Source organism: Taudactylus pleione, unplaced genomic scaffold (genome assembly GCF_031769625.1).
Source record: "Taudactylus pleione unplaced genomic scaffold, aTauple2 ptg000085l, whole genome shotgun sequence".
Classification (NCBI taxonomy): Eukaryota; Metazoa; Chordata; class Amphibia; order Anura; family Myobatrachidae; genus Taudactylus; species Taudactylus pleione.
Genome location: NW_028284487.1, coordinates 11,506,262 through 11,525,539, shown reverse-complemented (window position 1 = coordinate 11,525,539; position 19,278 = coordinate 11,506,262). Strand labels below are relative to the sequence as shown.

At 35.8% G+C, this 19,278-nt stretch overlaps 2 non-coding genes across 2 annotated transcripts; both read right to left on the bottom strand.

Annotated features, from left to right (window-relative positions):
• Nucleotides 1–14,781: 14,781 nt before the first annotated feature.
• On the bottom strand, nucleotides 14,782–14,855 carry TRNAI-AAU (transfer RNA isoleucine (anticodon AAU)). The gene has a single exon. It is a non-coding gene; the product is annotated as a tRNA-Ile (tRNA).
• Nucleotides 14,856–19,143: 4,288 nt separating this feature from the next.
• On the bottom strand, nucleotides 19,144–19,217 carry TRNAI-AAU (transfer RNA isoleucine (anticodon AAU)). Its single transcript has one exon. It is a non-coding gene; the product is annotated as a tRNA-Ile (tRNA).
• Nucleotides 19,218–19,278: the final 61 nt, after the last annotated feature.

Genomic DNA, 19,278 nt, shown 5'->3' with positions numbered 1-19,278 from the left:
AAACATAAAAGCATCAGCAAACTCATAAATGCAAAATGTACCTAAAACAGGAGAACATTCAGTATTTCAAAGATCAGCAATATTGAGTAGAGGAAGACTCTCGAACAATGGGTTCCATGGTGTAATGGTGAGCACTTTGGACTTTGAATCCAGTAATCTGATTTCAAATCTTGGTGGGACCTAACTTTGTTCAATTTCCTTAAAGTTGAATTTTAGGATAGCTTATCTATATTTAAACTTTGTATAAATCCCATCATCTTCAGTGGTTTTTTTACTCCAAACTAATTTTGAAACTGTTTCAAATCAGTTTTCAACTGGAGAGATGTTTGTCAAACATTTGGAAATAGGAAAAGTTGCAATAAGAATGCAGTGATCCATCTCTTGTGCTATGGTTTTAAGATATTCTGGTTTTAAGAATTTTCTTCTTCAGTGTGCACTAATGAGAGTAAAGGTCTGTTCTTCTTCTCTTCTTAAAACTTAGTCCCCCATAGTAGATTCAATCACCAAATAAATGTCCTGATTGATTAATTTGCCTTAGCATTTCTTAGATTTGCCATATTGCTATATTTGAGAAAAAGTTTTCTATGTATGCCATATAGAGAAATGCTGCATCAGCCAAAGGATGACATTTTTGTTTATTCCTAACATGGATTTAAAAATTCTCTGTTTTGTATATGTCTATGATGTTCTCTAGCAAGTTTCAAGGGCTGCTAACTGTAGCCAATGCATTCATCCCACACTTCATGCACTTTGCCGCTGGATAAAATCCCTTCTTGGCATTTCTTGTAGGACAACAAGAAAAAGCACATGGCCCGTATGGGGACCTTGGCGTTATTAGCACCACGCTCTAACCAACTGAGCTAACCAGCCAAACATAAAAGCATCAGCAAACTCATAAATGCCAAATGTACCTAAAACAGGAGAACATTCAGTATTTCAAAGATCAGCAATATTGAGTAGAGGAAGACTCTCGAACAATGGGTTCCATGGTGTAATGGTGAGCACTTTGGACTTTGAATCCAGTAATCTGATTTCAAATCTTGGTGGGACCTAACTTTGTTCAATTTCCTTAAAGTTGAATTTTAGGATAGCTTATCTATATTTAAACTTTGTATAAACCCCATCATCTTCAGTGGTTTCTTTACTCCAAACTAATTTTGAAACTGTTTCAAATCAGTTTTCAACTGGAGAGATGTTTGTCAAACATTTGGAAATAGGAAAAGTTGCAATAAGAATGCAGTGATCCATCACTTGTGGTATGGTTTTAAGATATTCTGGTTTTAAGAATTTTCTTTTTCAGTGTGCACTAATGAGAGTAAAGGTCTGTTCTTCTTCTCTTCTTAAAACTTAGTCCCCCATAGTAGATTCAATCACCAAATAAATGTCCTGATTGATTAATTTGCCTTAGCATTTCTTAGATTTGCCATATTGCTATATTTGAGAAAAAGTTTTCTATGTATGCCATATAAAGAAATGCTGCATCAGCCAAAGGATGACATTTTTGTTTATTCCTAACATGGATTTAAAAATTCTCTGTTTTGTATGTGTCTATGATGTTCTCTAGCAAGTTTCAAGGGCTGCTAACTGTAGCCAATGCATTCATCCCACACTTCATGCACTTTGCCGCTGGATAAAATCCCTTCTTGGCATTTCTTGTAGGACAACAAGAAAAAGCACATGGCCTGTATGGGGACCTTGGCGTTATTAGCACCACGCTCTAACCAACTGAGCTAACCGGCCAAACATAAAAGCATCAGCAAACTCAAAAATGCCAAATGTACCTAAAACAGGAGAACATTCAGTATTTCAAAGATCAGCAATATTGAGTAGAGGAAGACTCTCGAACAATGGGTTCCATGGTGTAATGGTGAGCACTTTGGACTTTGAATCCAGTAATCTGATTTCAAATCTTGGTGGGACCTAACTTTGTTCAATTTCCTTAAAGTTGAATTTTAGGATAGCTTATCTATATTTAAACTTTGTATAAACCCCATCATCTTCAGTGGTTTCTTTACTCCAAACTAATTTTGAAACTGTTTCAAATCAGTTTTCAACTGGAGAGATGTTTGTCAAACATTTGGAAATAGGAAAAGTTGCAATAAGAATGCAGTGATCCATCACTTGTGGTATGGTTTTAAGATATTCTGGTTTTAAGAATTTTCTTTTTCAGTGTGCACTAATGAGAGTAAAGGTCTGTTCTTCTTCTCTTCTTAAAACTTAGTCCCCCATAGTAGATTCAATCACCAAATAAATGTCCTGATTGATTAATTTGCCTTAGCATTTCTTAGATTTGCCATATTGCTATATTTGAGAAAAAGTTTTCTATGTATGCCATATAAAGAAATGCTGCATCAGCCAAAGGATGACATTTTTGTTTATTCCTAACATGGATTTAAAAATTCTCTGTTTTGTATGTGTCTATGATGTTCTCTAGCAAGTTTCAAGGGCTGCTAACTGTAGCCAATGCATTCATCCCACACTTCATGCACTTTGCCGCTGGATAAAATCCCTTCTTGGCATTTCTTGTAGGACAACAAGAAAAAGCACATGGCCCGTATGGGGACCTTGGCGTTATTAGCACCACGCTCTAACCAACTGAGCTAACCGGCCAAACATAAAAGCATCAGCAAACTCAAAAATGCCAAATGTACCTAAAACAGGAGAACATTCAGTATTTCAAAGATCAGCAATATTGAGTAGAGGAAGACTCTCTAATAATGGGTTCCATGGTGTAATGGTAAGCACTTTGGACTTTGAATCCAGTAATCTGATTTCAAATCTTGGTGGGACCTAACTTTGTTCAATTTCCTTAAAGTTGAATTTTAGGATAGCTTATCTATATTTAAACTTTGTATAAATCCCATCATCTTCAGTGGTTTCTTTACTCCAAACTAATTTTGAAACTGTTTCAAATCAGTTTTCAACTGGAGAGATGTTTGTCAAACATTTGAAAATAGGAAAAGTTGCAATAAGAATGCAGTGATCCATCACTTGTCCTATGGTTTTAAGATATTCTGGTTTTAAGAATTTTCTTCTTCAGTGTGCACTAATGAGAGTAAAGGTCTGTTCTTCTTCTCTTCTTAAAACTTAGTCCCCCATAGTAGATTCAATCACCAAATAAATGTCCTGATTGATTAATTTGCCTTAGCATTTCTTAGATTTGCCATATTGCTATATTTGAGAAAAAGTTTTCTATGTATGCCATATAGAGAAATGCTGCATCAGCCAAAGGATGACATTTTTGTTTATTCCTAACATGGATTTAAAAATTATCTGTTTTGTATATGTCTATGATGTTCTCTAGCAAGTTTCAAGGGCTGCTAACTGTAGCCAATGCATTCATCCCACACTTCATGCACTTTGCCGCTGGATAAAATCCCTTCTTGGCATTTCTTGTAGGACAACAAGAAAAAGCACATGGCCCGTATGGGGACCTTGGCGTTATTAGCACCACGCTCTAACCAACTGAGCTAACCGGCCAAACATAAAAGCATCAGCAAACACAAAAATGCCAAATGTACCTAAAACAGGAGAACATTCAGTATTTCAAAGATCAGCAATATTGAGTAGAGGAAGACTCTCTAATAATGGGTTCCATGGTGTAATGGTGAGCACTTTGGACTTTGAATCCAGTAATCTGATTTCAAATCTTGGTGGGACCTAACTTTGTTCAATTTCCTTAAAGTTGAATTTTAGGATAGCTTATCTATATTTAAACTTTGTATAAATCCCATCATCTTCAGTGGTTTTTTTACTCCAAACTAATTTTGAAGCTGTTTCAAATCAGTTTTCAACTGGAGAGATGTTTGTCAAACATTTGGAAATAGGAAAAGTTGCAATAAGAATGCAGTGATCCATCACTTGTGCTATGGTTTTAAGATATTCTGGTTTTAAGAATTTTCTTCTTCAGTGTGCACTAATGAGAGTAAAGGTCTGTTCTTCTTCTCTTCTTAAAACTTAGTCCCCCATAGTAGATTCAATCACCAAATAAATGTCCTGATTGATTAATTAGCCTTAGCATTTCTTAGATTTGCCATATTGCTATATTTGAGAAAAAGTTTTCTATGTATGCCATATAGAGAAATGCTGCATCAGCCAAAGGATGACATTTTTGTTTATTCCTAACATGGATTTAAAAATTCTCTGTTTTGTATGTGTCTATGATGTTCTCTATCAAGTTTCAAGGGCTGCTAACTGTAGCCAATGCATTCATCCCACACTTCATGCACTTTGCCGCTGGATAAAATCCCTTCTTGGCATTTCTTGTAGGACAACAAGAAAAAGCACATAACCCGTATGGGGATCGAACCCATGACCTTGGCGTAATTAGCACCACGCTCTAACCAACTGAGCTAACCGGCCAAACATAAAAGCATCAGCAAACTCATAAATGCAAAATGTACCTAAAACAGGAGAACATTCAGTATTTCAAAGATCAGCAATATTGAGTAGAGGAAGACTCTCGAACAATGGGTTCCATGGTGTAATGGTGAGCACTTTGGACTTTGAATCCAGTAATCTGATTTCAAATCTTGGTGGGACCTAACTTTGTTCAATTTCCTTAAAGTTGAATTTTAGGATAGCTTATCTATATTTAAACGTTGTATAAATCCCATCATCTTCAGTGGTTTTTTTACTCCAAACTAATTTTGAAACTGTTTCAAATCAGTTTTCAACTGGAGAGATGTTTGTCAAACATTTGGAAATAGGAAAAGTTGCAATAAGAATGCAGTGATCCATCACTTGTGCTATGGTTTTAAGATATTCTGGTTTTAAGAATTTTCTTCTTCAGTGTGCACTAATGAGAGTAAAGGTCTGTTCTTCTTCTCTTCTTAAAACTTAGTCCCCCATAGTAGATTCAATCACCAAATAAATGTCCTGATTGATTAATTAGCCTTAGCATTTCTTAGATTTGCCATATTGCTATATTTGAGAAAAAGTTTTCTATGTATGCCATATAGAGAAATGCTGCATCAGCCAAAGGATGACATTTTTGTTTATTCCTAACATGGATTTAAAAATTCTCTGTTTTGTATATGTCTATGATGTTCTCTAGCAAGTTTCAAGGGCTGCTAACTGTAGCCAATGCATTCATCCCACACTTCATGCACTTTGCCACTGGATAAAATCCCTTCTTGGCATTTCTTGTAGGACAACAAGAAAAAGCACATGGCCCGTATGGGGACCTTCGCGTTATTAGCACCACGCTCTAACCAACTGAGCTAACCAGCCAAACATAAAAGCATCAGCAAACTCATAAATGCCAAATGTACCTAAAACAGGAGAACATTCAGTATTTCAAAGATCAGCAATATTGAGTAGAGGAAGACTCTCGAACAATGGGTTCCATGGTGTAATGGTGAGCACTTTGGACTTTGAATCCAGTAATCTGATTTCAAATCTTGGTGGGACCTAACTTTGTTCAATTTCCTTAAAGTTGAATTTTAGGATAGCTTATCTATATTTAAACTTTGTATAAATCCCATCATCTTCAGTGGTTTTTTTACTCCAAACTAATTTTGAAACTGTTTCAAATCAGTTTTCAACTGGAGAGATGTTTGTCAAACATTTGGAAATAGGAAAAGTTGCAATAAGAATGCAGTGATCCATCACTTGTGCTATGGTTTTAAGATATTCTGGTTTTAAGAATTTTCTTCTTCAGTGTGCACTAATGAGAGTAAAGGTCTGTTCTTCTTCTCTTCTTAAAACTTAGTCCCCCATAGTAGATTCAATCACCAAATAAATGTCCTGATTGATTAATTTGCCTTAGCATTTCTTAGATTTGCCATATTGCTATATTTGAGAAAAAGTTTTCTATGTATGCCATATAGAGAAATGCTGCATCAGCCAAAGGATGACATTTTTGTTTATTCCTAACATGGATTTAAAAATTCTCTGTTTTGTATATGTCTATGATGTTCTCTAGCAAGTTTCAAGGGCTGCTAACTGTAGCCAATGCATTCATCCCACACTTCATGCACTTTGCCGCTGGATAAAATCCCTTCTTGGCATTTCTTGTAGGACAACAAGAAAAAGCACATGGCCCGTATGGGGACCTTGGCGTTATTAGCACCACGCTCTAACCAACTGAGCTAACCAGCCAAACATAAAAGCATCAGCAAACTCATAAATGCCAAATGTACCTAAAACAGGAGAACATTCAGTATTTCAAAGATCAGCAATATTGAGTAGAGGAAGACTCTCGAACAATGGGTTCCATGGTGTAATGGTGAGCACTTTGGACTTTGAATCCAGTAATCTGATTTCAAATCTTGGTGGGACCTAACTTTGTTCAATTTCCTTAAAGTTGAATTTTAGGATAGCTTATCTATATTTAAACTTTGTATAAATCCCATCATCTTCAGTGGTTTTTTTACTCCAAACTAATTTTGAAACTGTTTCAAATCAGTTTTCAACTGGAGAGATGTTTGTCAAACATTTGGAAATAGGAAAAGTTGCAATAAGAATGCAGTGATCCATCACTTGTGCTATGGTTTTAAGATATTCTGGTTTTAAGAATTTTCTTCTTCAGTGTGCACTAATGAGAGTAAAGGTCTGTTCTTCTTCTCTTCTTAAAACTTAGTCCCCCATAGTAGATTCAATCACCAAATAAATGTCCTGATTGATTAATTTGCCTTAGCATTTCTTAGATTTGCCATATTGCTATATTTGAGAAAAAGTTTTCTATGTATGCCATATAGAGAAATGCTGCATCAGCCAAAGGATGACATTTTTGTTTATTCCTAACATGGATTTAAAAATTCTCTGTTTTGTATATGTCTATGATGTTCTCTAGCAAGTTTCAAGGGCTGCTAACTGTAGCCAATGCATTCATCCCACACTTCATGCACTTTGCCGCTGGATAAAATCCCTTCTTGGCATTTCTTGTAGGACAACAAGAAAAAGCACATGGCCCGTATGGGGACCTTGGCGTTATTAGCACCACGCTCTAACCAACTGAGCTAACCAGCCAAACATAAAAGCATCAGCAAACTCATAAATGCCAAATGTACCTAAAACAGGAGAACATTCAGTATTTCAAAGATCAGCAATATTGAGTAGAGGAAGACTCTCGAACAATGGGTTCCATGGTGTAATGGTGAGCACTTTGGACTTTGAATCCAGTAATCTGATTTCAAATCTTGGTGGGACCTAACTTTGTTCAATTTCCTTAAAGTTGAATTTTAGGATAGCTTATCTATATTTAAACTTTGTATAAACCCCATCATCTTCAGTGGTTTCTTTACTCCAAACTAATTTTGAAACTGTTTCAAATCAGTTTTCAACTGGAGAGATGTTTGTCAAACATTTGGAAATAGGAAAAGTTGCAATAAGAATGCAGTGATCCATCACTTGTGCTATGGTTTTAAGATATTCTGGTTTTAAGAATTTTCTTTTTCAGTGTGCACTAATGAGAGTAAAGGTCTGTTCTTCTTCTCTTCTTAAAACTTAGTCCCCCATAGTAGATTCAATCACCAAATAAATGTCCTGATTGATTAATTTGCCTTAGCATTTCTTAGATTTGCCATATTGCTATATTTGAGAAAAAGTTTTCTATGTATGCCATATAAAGAAATGCTGCATCAGCCAAAGGATGACATTTTTGTTTATTCCTAACATGGATTTAAAAATTCTCTGTTTTGTATGTGTCTATGATGTTCTCTATCAAGTTTCAAGGGCTGCTAACTGTAGCCAATGCATTCATCCCACACTTCATGCACTTTGCCGCTGGATAAAATCCCTTCTTGGCATTTCTTGTAGGACAACAAGAAAAAGCACATGGCCCGTATGGGGACCTTGGCGTTATTAGCACCACGCTCTAACCAACTGAGCTAACCGGCCAAACATAAAAGCATCAGCAAACTCAAAAATGCCAAATGTACCTAAAACAGGAGAACATTCAGTATTTCAAAGATCAGCAATATTGAGTAGAGGAAGACTCTCTAATAATGGGTTCCATGGTGTAATGGTAAGCACTTTGGACTTTGAATCCAGTAATCTGATTTCAAATCTTGGTGGGACCTAACTTTGTTCAATTTCCTTAAAGTTGAATTTTAGGATAGCTTATCTATATTTAAACTTTGTATAAATCCCATCATCTTCAGTGGTTTCTTTACTCCAAACTAATTTTGAAACTGTTTCAAATCAGTTTTCAACTGGGGAGATGTTTGTCAAACATTTGGAAATAGGAAAAGTTGCAATAAGAATGCAGTGATCCATCACTTGTGCTATGGTTTTAAGATATTCTGGTTTTAAGAATTTTCTTCTTCAGTGTGCACTAATGAGAGTAAAGGTCTGTTCTTCTTCTCTTCTTAAAACTTAGTCCCCCATAGTAGATTCAATCACCAAATAAATGTCCTGATTGATTAATTTGCCTTAGCATTTCTTAGATTTGCCATATTGCTATATTTGAGAAAAAGTTTTCTATGTATGCCATATAGAGAAATGCTGCATCAGCCAAAGGATGACATTTTTGTTTATTCCTAACATGGATTTAAAAATTCTCTGTTTTGTATATGTCTATGATGTTCTCTAGCAAGTTTCAAGGGCTGCTAACTGTAGCCAATGCATTCATCCCACACTTCATGCACTTTGCCGCTGGATAAAATCCCTTCTTGGCATTTCTTGTAGGACAACAAGAAAAAGCACATGGCCCGTATGGGGACCTTGGCGTTATTAGCACCACGCTCTAACCAACTGAGCTAACCAGCCAAACATAAAAGCATCAGCAAACTCATAAATGCCAAATGTACCTAAAACAGGAGAACATTCAGTATTTCAAAGATCAGCAATATTGAGTAGAGGAAGACTCTCGAACAATGGGTTCCATGGTGTAATGGTGAGCACTTTGGACTTTGAATCCAGTAATCTGATTTCAAATCTTGGTGGGACCTAACTTTGTTCAATTTCCTTAAAGTTGAATTTTAGGATAGCTTATCTATATTTAAACTTTGTATAAATCCCATCATTTTCAGTGGTTTCTTTACTCCAAAATAATTTTGAAGCTGTTTCAAATCAGTTTTCAACTTGAGAGATGTTTGTCAAACATTTGAAAATAGGAAAAGTTGCAATAAGAATGCAGTGATCCATCACTTGTGCTATGGTTTTAAGATATTCTGGTTTTAAGAATTTTCTTCTTCAGTGTGCACTAATGAGAGTAAAGGTCTGTTCTTCTTCTCTTCTTAAAACTTAGTCCCCCATAGTAGATTCAATCACCAAATAAATGTCCTGATTGATTAATTAGCCTTAGCATTTCTTAGATTTGCCATATTGCTATATTTGAGAAAAAGTTTTCTATGTATGCCATATAGAGAAATGCTGCATCAGGCAAAGGATGACATTTTTCTTTAATCCTAACATGGATTTAAAAATTCTCTGTTTTGTATGTGTCTATGATGTTCTCTAGCAAGTTTCAAGGGCTGCTAACTGTAGCCAATGCATTCATCCCACACTTCATGCACTTTGCCGCTGGATAAAATCACTTCTTGGCATTTCTTGTAGGACAACAAGAAAAAGCACATGGCCCGTATGGGGATCGAACACATGACCTTGGTGTTATTAGCACCACGCTCTAACCAACTGAGCTAACCGGCCAAACATAAAAGCATCAGCAAACACAAAAATGCCAAATGTACATAAAACAGGAGAACATTCAGTATTTCAAAGATCAGCAATATTGAGTAGAGGAAGATTCTCTAATAATGGGTTCCATGGTGTAATGGTAAGCACTTTGGACTTTGAATCCAGTAATCTGATTTCAAATCTTGGTGGGACCTAACTTTGTTCAATTTCCTTAAAGTTGAATTTTAGGATAGCTTATCTATATTTAAACTTTGTATAAATCCCATCATCTTCAGTGGTTTTTTAACTCCAAACTAATTTTGAAGCTGTTTCAAATCAGTTTTCAACTGGAGAGATGTTTGTCAAACATTTGGAAATAGGAAAAGTTGCAATAAGAATGCAGTGATCCATCACTTGTGCTATGGTTTTAAGATATTCTGGTTTTAAGAATTTTCTTCTTCAGTGTGCACTAATGAGAGTAAAGGTCTGTTCTTCTTCTCTTCTTAAAACTTAGTCCCCCATAGTAGATTCAATCACCAAATAAATGTCCTGATTGATTAATTTGCCTTAGCATTTCTTAGATTTGCCATATTGCTATATTTGAGAAAAAGTTTTCTATGTATGCCATATAGAGAAATGCTGCATCAGCCAAAGGATGACACTTTTCTTTATTCCTAACATGGATTTAAAAATTCTCTGTATTGTATGTGTCTATGATGTTCTCTAGCAAGTTTCAAGGGCTGCTAACTGTAGCCAATGCATTCATCCCAGACTTCATGCACTTTGCCGCTGGATAAAATCCCTTCTTGGCATTTCTTGTAGGACAACAAGAAAAAGCACATGGCCCGTATTGGGATCGAACAAATGACCTTGGCGTTATTAGCACCATGCTCTAACCAACTGAGCTAACCGGCCAAACATAAAAGCATTAGCAAACACAAAAATGCCAAATGTACCTAAAACAGGAGAACATTCAGTATTTCAAAGATCAGCAATATTGAGTAGAGGAAGACTCTCGAACAATAGGTTCCATGGTGTAATGGTGAGCACTTTGGACTTTGAATCCAGTAATCTGATTTCAAATCTTGGTGGGACCTAACTTTGTTCAATTTCCTTAAAGTTGAATTTTAGGATAGCTTATCTATATTTAAACTTTGTATAAATCCCATCATCTTCAGTGGTTTTTTAACTCCAAACTAATTTTGAAGCTGTTTCAAATCAGTTTTCAACTGGAGAGATGTTTGTCAAACATTTGGAAATAGGAAAAGTTGCAATAAGAATGCAGTGATCCATCACTTGTGCTATGGTTTTAAGATATTCTGGTTTTAAGAATTTTCTTCTTCAGTGTGCACTAATGAGAGTAAAGGTCTGTTCTTCTTCTCTTCTTAAAACTTAGTCCCCCATAGTAGATTCAATCACCAAATAAATGTCCTGATTGATTAATTTGCCTTAGCATTTCTTAGATTTGCCATATTGCTATATTTGAGAAAAAGTTTTCTATGTATGCCATATAGAGAAATGCTGCATCAGCCAAAGGATGACACTTTTCTTTATTCCTAACATGGATTTAAAAATTCTCTGTATTGTATGTGTCTATGATGTTCTCTAGCAAGTTTCAAGGGCTGCTAACTGTAGCCAATGCATTCATCCCAGACTTCATGCACTTTGCCGCTGGATAAAATCCCTTCTTGGCATTTCTTGTAGGACAACAAGAAAAAGCACATGGCCCGTATTGGGATCGAACAAATGACCTTGGCGTTATTAGCACCATGCTCTAACCAACTGAGCTAACCGGCCAAACATAAAAGCATTAGCAAACACAAAAATGCCAAATGTACCTAAAACAGGAGAACATTCAGTATTTCAAAGATCAGCAATATTGAGTAGAGGAAGACTCTCGAACAATGGGTTCCATGGTGTAATGGTGAGCACTTTGGACTTTGAATCCAGTAATCTGATTTCAAATCTTGGTGGGACCTAACTTTGTTCAATTTCCTTAAAGTTGAATTTTAGGATAGCTTATCTATATTTAAACTTTGTATAAATCCCATCATCTTCAGTGGTTTTTTTACTCCAAACTAATTTTGAAACTGTTTCAAATCAGTTTTCAACTGGAGAGATGTTTGTCAAACATTTGGAAATAGGAAAAGTTGCAATAAGAATGCAGTGATCCATCACTTGTGCTATGGTTTTAAGATATTCTGGTTTTAAGAATTTTCTTCTTCAGTGTGCACTAATGAGAGTAAAGGTCTGTTCTTCTTCTCTTCTTAAAACTTAGTCCCCCATAGTAGATTCAATCACCAAATAAATGTCCTGATTGATTAATTTGTCTTAGCATTTCTTAGATTTGCCATATTGCTATATTTGAGAAAAAGTTTTCTATGTATGCCATATAGAGAAATGCTGCATAAGCCAAAGGATGACATTTTTGTTTATTCCTAACATGGATTTAAAAATTCTCTGTTTTGTATGTGTCTATGATGTTCTCTAGCAAGCTTCAAGGGCTGCTAACTGTAGCCAATGCTTTCATCCCACACTTCATGCACTGGATAAAATCCCTTCTTGGCATTTCTTGTAGGACAACAAGAAAAAGCACATGGCCCGTATGGGTTATCGAACCCATGACCTTGGTGCTATTAGCACCACGCTCTAACCAACTGAGCTAACCGGCCAAACATAAAAGCATCAGCAAACTCAAAAATGCCAAACGTACCTAAAACAGGAGAACATTCAGTATTTCAAAGATCAGCAATATTGAGTAGAGGAAGACTCTCGAAGAATGGGTTCCATGGTGTAATGGTGAGCACTTTGGACTTTGAATCCAGTAATCTGATTTCAAATATTGGTGGGACCTAACTTTGTTCAATTTCCTTAAAGTTGAATTTTAGGATAGCTTATCTATATTTAAACTTTGTATAAATCCCATCATCTTCAGTGGTTTCGTTACTCCAAACTAATTTTGAAGCTGTTTCAAATCAGTTTTCAACTGGAGAGATGTTTGTCAAACATTTGAAAATAGGAAAAGTTGCAATAAGAATGCAGTGATCCATCACTTGTGCTATGGTTTTAAGATATTCTGGTTTTAAGAATTTTCTTCTTCAGTGTGCACTAATGAGAGTAAAGGTCTGTTCTTCTTCTCTTCTTAAAACTTAGTCCCCCATAGTAGATTCAATCACCAAATAAATGTCCTGATTGATTAATTAGCCTTAGCATTTCTTAGATTTGCCATATTGCTATATTTGAGAAAAAGTTTTCTATGTATGCCATATAGAGAAATGCTGCATCAGGCAAAGGATGACATTTTTCTTTATTCCTAACATGGATTTAAAAATTCTCTGTTTTGTATGTGTCTATGATGTTCTCTAGCAAGTTTCAAGGGCTGCTAACTGTAGCCAATGCATTCATCCCACACTTCATGCACTTTGCCGCTGGATAAAATCCCTTCTTGGCATTTCTTGTAGGACAACAAGAAAAAGCACATGGCCCGTATGGGGACCTTGGCGTTATTAGGACCACGCTCTAACCAACTGAGCTAACCGGCCAAACATAAAAGCATCAGCAAACACAAAAATGCCAAATGTACCTAAAACAGGAGAACATTCAGTATTTCAAAGATCAGCAATATTGAGTAGAGGAAGACTCTCTAATAATGGGTTCCATGGTGTAATGGTGAGCACTTTGGACTTTGAATCCAGTAATCTGATTTCAAATCTTGGTGGGACCTAACTTTGTTCAATTTCCTTAAAGTTGAATTTTAGGATAGCTTATCTATATTTAAACTTTGTATAAATCCCATCATCTTCAGTGGTTTTTTTACTCCAAACTAATTTTGAAGCTGTTTCAAATCAGTTTTCAACTGGAGAGATGTTTGTCAAACATTTGGAAATAGGAAAAGTTGCAATAAGAATGCAGTGATCCATCACTTGTGCTATGGTTTTAAGATATTCTGGTTTTAAGAATTTTCTTCTTCAGTGTGCACTAATGAGAGTAAAGGTCTGTTCTTCTTCTCTTCTTAAAACTTAGTCCCCCATAGTAGATTCAATCACCAAATAAATGTCCTGATTGATTAATTAGCCTTAGCATTTCTTAGATTTGCCATATTGCTATATTTGAGAAAAAGTTTTCTATGTATGCCATATAGAGAAATGCTGCATCAGCCAAAGGATGACATTTTTGTTTATTCCTAACATGGATTTAAAAATTCTCTGTTTTGTATGTGTCTATGATGTTCTCTATCAAGTTTCAAGGGCTGCTAACTGTAGCCAATGCATTCATCCCACACTTCATGCACTTTGCCGCTGGATAAAATCCCTTCTTGGCATTTCTTGTAGGACAACAAGAAAAAGCACATGGCCCGTATGGGGACCTTGGCGTTATTAGCACCACGCTCTAACCAACTGAGCTAACCGGCCAAACATAAAAGCATCAGCAAACACAAAAATGCCAAATGTACCTAAAACAGGAGAACATTCAGTATTTCAAAGATCAGCAATATTGAGTAGAGGAAGACTCTCTAATAATGGGTTCCATGGTGTAATGGTGAGCACTTTGGACTTTGAATCCAGTAATCTGATTTCAAATCTTGGTGGGACCTAACTTTGTTCAATTTCCTTAAAGTTGAATTTTAGGATAGCTTATCTATATTTAAACTTTGTATAAATCCCATCATCTTCAGTGGTTTTTTTACTCCAAACTAATTTTGAAGCTGTTTCAAATCAGTTTTCAACTGGAGAGATGTTTGTCAAACATTTGGAAATAGGAAAAGTTGCAATAAGAATGCAGTGATCCATCACTTGTGCTATGGTTTTAAGATATTCTGGTTTTAAGAATTTTCTTCTTCAGTGTGCACTAATGAGAGTAAAGGTCTGTTCTTCTTCTCTTCTTAAAACTTAGTCCCCCATAGTAGATTCAATCACCAAATAAATGTCCTGATTGATTAATTAGCCTTAGCATTTCTTAGATTTGCCATATTGCTATATTTGAGAAAAAGTTTTCTATGTATGCCATATAGAGAAATGCTGCATCAGCCAAAGGATGACATTTTTGTTTATTCCTAACATGGATTTAAAAATTCTCTGTTTTGTATGTGTCTATGATGTTCTCTATCAAGTTTCAAGGGCTGCTAACTGTAGCCAATGCATTCATCCCACACTTCATGCACTTTGCCGCTGGATAAAATCCCTTCTTGGCATTTCTTGTAGGACAACAAGAAAAAGCACATAGCCCGTATGGGGATCGAACCCATGACCTTGGCGTAATTAGCACCACGCTCTAACCAACTGAGCTAACCGGCCAAACATAAAAGCATCAGCAAACTCATAAATGCAAAATGTACCTAAAACAGGAGAACATTCAGTATTTCAAAGATCAGCAATATTGAGTAGAGGAAGACTCTCGAACAATGGGTTCCATGGTGTAATGGTGAGCACTTTGGACTTTGAATCCAGTAATCTGATTTCAAATCTTGGTGGGACTTAACTTTGTTCAATTTCCTTAAAGTTGAATTTTAGGATAGCTTATCTATATTTAAACTTTGTATAAATCCCATCATCTTCAGTGGTTTTTTTACTCCAAACTAATTTTGAAACTGTTTCAAATCAGTTTTCAACTGGAGAGATGTTTGTCAAACATTTGGAAATAGGAAAAGTTGCAATAAGAATGCAGTGATCCATCACTTGTGCTATGGTTTTAAGATATTCTGGTTTTAAGAATTTTCTTCTTCAGTGTGCACTAATGAGAGTAAAGGTCTGTTCTTCTTCTCTTCTTAAAACTTAGTCCCCCATAGTAGATTCAATCACCAAATAAATGTCCTGATTGATTAATTTGCCTTAGCATTTCTTAGATTTGCCATATTGCTATATTTGAGAAAAAGTTTTCTATGTATGCCATATAGAGAAATGCTGCATCAGCCAAAGGATGACATTTTTGTTTATTCCTAACATGGATTTAAAAATTCTCTGTTTTGTATATGTCTATGATGTTCTCTAGCAAGTTTCAAGGGCTGCTAACTGTAGCCAATGCATTCATCCCACACTTCATGCACTTTGCCGCTGGATAAAATCCCTTCTTGGCATTTCTTGTAGGACAACAAGAAAAAGCACATGGCCCGTATGGGGACCTTCGCGTTATTAGCACCACGCTCTAACCAACTGAGCTAACCAGCCAAACATAAAAGCATCAGCAAACTCATAAATGCCAAATGTACCTAAAACAGGAGAACATTCAGTATTTCAAAGATCAGCAATATTGAGTAGAGGAAGACTCTCGAACAATGGGTTCCATGGTGTAATGGTGAGCACTTTGGACTTTGAATCCAGTAATCTGATTTCAAATCTTGGTGGGACCTAACTTTGTTCAATTTCCTTAAAGTTGAATTTTAGGATAGCTTATCTATATTTAAACTTTGTATAAATCCCATCATCTTCAGTGGTTTTTTTACTCCAAACTAATTTTGAAACTGTTTCAAATCAGTTTTCAACTGGAGAGATGTTTGTCAAACATTTGGAAATAGGAAAAGTTGCAATAAGAATGCAGTGATCCATCACTTGTGCTATGGTTTTAAGATATTCTGGTTTTAAGAATTTTCTTCTTCAGTGTGCACTAATGAGAGTAAAGGTCTGTTCTTCTTCTCTTCTTAAAACTTAGTCCCCCATAGTAGATTCAATCACCAAATAAATGTCCTGATTGATTAATTTGCCTTAGCATTTCTTAGATTTGCCATATTGCTATATTTGAGAAAAAGTTTTCTATGTATGCCATATAGAGAAATGCTGCATCAGCCAAAGGATGACATTTTTGTTTATTCCTAACATGGATTTAAAAATTCTCTGTTTTGTATATGTCTATGATGTTCTCTAGCAAGTTTCAAGGGCTGCTAACTGTAGCCAATGCATTCATCCCACACTTCATGCACTTTGCCGCTGGATAAAATCCCTTCTTGGCATTTCTTGTAGGACAACAAGAAAAAGCACATGGCCCGTATGGGGACCTTGGCGTTATTAGCACCACGCTCTAACCAACTGAGCTAACCAGCCAAACATAAAAGCATCAGCAAACTCATAAATGCCAAATGTACCTAAAACAGGAGAACATTCAGTATTTCAAAGATCAGCAATATTGAGTAGAGGAAGACTCTCGAACAATGGGTTCCATGGTGTAATGGTGAGCACTTTGGACTTTGAATCCAGTAATCTGATTTCAAATCTTGGTGGGACCTAACTTTGTTCAATTTCCTTAAAGTTGAATTTTAGGATAGCTTATCTATATTTAAACTTTGTATAAACCCCATCATCTTCAGTGGTTTCTTTACTCCAAACTAATTTTGAAACTGTTTCAAATCAGTTTTCAACTGGAGAGATGTTTGTCAAACATTTGGAAATAGGAAAAGTTGCAATAAGAATGCAGTGATCCATCACTTGTGGTATGGTTTTAAGATATTCTGGTTTTAAGAATTTTCTTTTTCAGTGTGCACTAATGAGAGTAAAGGTCTGTTCTTCTTCTCTTCTTAAAACTTAGTCCCCCATAGTAGATTCAATCACCAAATAAATGTCCTGATTGATTAATTTGCCTTAGCATTTCTTAGATTTGCCATATTGCTATATTTGAGAAAAAGTTTTCTATGTATGCCATATAAAGAAATGCTGCATCAGCCAAAGGATGACATTTTTGTTTATTCCTAACATGGATTTAAAAATTATCTGTTTTGTATGTGTCTATGATGTTCTCTATCAAGTTTCAAGGGCTGCTAACTGTAGCCAATGCATTCATCCCACACTTCATGCACTTTGCCGCTGGATAAAATCCCTTCTTGGCATTTCTTGTAGGACAACAAGAAAAAGCACATGGCCCGTATGGGGACCTTGGCGTTATTAGCACCACGCTCTAGCCAACTGAGCTAACCGGCCAAACATAAAAGCATCAGCAAACTCAAAAATGCCAAATGTACCTAAAACAGGAGAACATTCAGTATTTCAAAGATCAGCAATATTGAGTAGAGGAAGACTCTCTAATAATGGGTTCCATGGTGTAATGGTAAGCACTTTGGACTTTGAATCCAGTAATCTGATTTCAAATCTTGGTGGGACCTAACTTTGTTCAATTTCCTTAAAGTTGAATTTTAGGATAGCTTATCTATATTTAAACTTTGTATAAATCCCATCATCTTCAGTGGTTTCTTTACTCCAAACTAATTTTGAAACTGTTTCAAATCAGTTTTCAACTGGGGAGATGTTTGTCAAACATTTGGAAATAGGAAAAGTTGCAATAAGAATGCAGTGATCCATCACTTGTGCTATGGTTTTAAGATATTCTGGTTTTAAGAATTTTCTTCTTCAGTGTGCACTAATGAGAGTAAAGGTCTGTTCTTCTTCTCTTCTTAAAACTTAGTCCCCCATAGTAGATTCAATCACCAAATAAATGTCCTGATTGATTAATTTGCCTTAGCATTTCTTAGATTTGCCATATTGCTATATTTGAGAAAAAGTTTTCTATGTATGCCATATAGAGAAATGCTGCATCAGCCAAAGGATGACATTTTTGTTTATTCCTAACATGGATTTAAAAATTCTCTGTTTTGTATATGTCTATGATGTTCTCTAGCAAGTTTCAAGGGCTGCTAACTGTAGCCAATGCATTCATCCCACACTTCATGCACTTTGCCGCTGGATAAAATCCCTTCTTGGCATTTCTTGTAGGACAACAAGAAAAAGCACATGGCCCGTATGGGGACCTTGGCGTTATTAGCACCACGCTCTAACCAACTGAGCTAACCAGCCAAACATAAAAGCATCAGCAAACTCATAAATGCCAAATGTACCTAAAACAGGAGAACATTCAGTATTTCAAAGATCAGCAATATTGAGTAGAGGAAGACTCTCGAACAATGGGTTCCATGGTGTAATGGTGAGCACTTTGGACTTTGAATCCAGTAATCTGATTTCAAATCTTGGTGGGACCTAACTTTGTTCAATTTCCTTAAAGTTGAATTTTAGGATAGCTTATCTATATTTAAACTTTGTATAAATCCCATCATCTTCAGTGGTTTCTTTACTCCAAAATAATTTTGAAGCTGTTTCAAATCAGTTTTCAACTGGAGAGATGTTTGTCAAACATTTGAAAATAGGAAAAGTTGCAATAAGAATGCAGTGATCCATCACTTGTGCTATGGTTTTAAGATATTCTGGTTTTAAGAATTTTCTTCTTCAGTGTGCACTAATGAGAGTAAAGGTCTGTTCTTCTTCTCTTCTTAAAACTTAGTCCCCCATAGTAGATTCAATCACCAAATAAATGTCCTGATTGATTAATTAGCCTTAGCATTTCTTAGATTTGCCATATTGCTATATTTGAGAAAAAGTTTTCTATGTATGCCATATAGAGAAATGCTGCATCAGGCAAAGGATGACATTTTTCTTTATTCCTAACATGGATTTAAAAATTCTCTGTTTTGTATGTGTCTATGATGTTCTCTAGCAAGTTTCAAGGGCTGCTAACTGTAGCCAATGCATTCATCCCACACTTCATGCACTTTGCCGCTGGATAAAATCCCTTCTTGGCATTTCTTGTAGGACAACAAGAAAAAGCACATGGCCCGTATGGGGATCGAACACATGACCTTGGCGTTATTAGCACCACGCTCTAACCAACTGAGCTAACCGGCCAAACATAAAGGCATCAGCAAACACAAAAATGCCAAATGTACCTAAAACAGGAGAACATTCA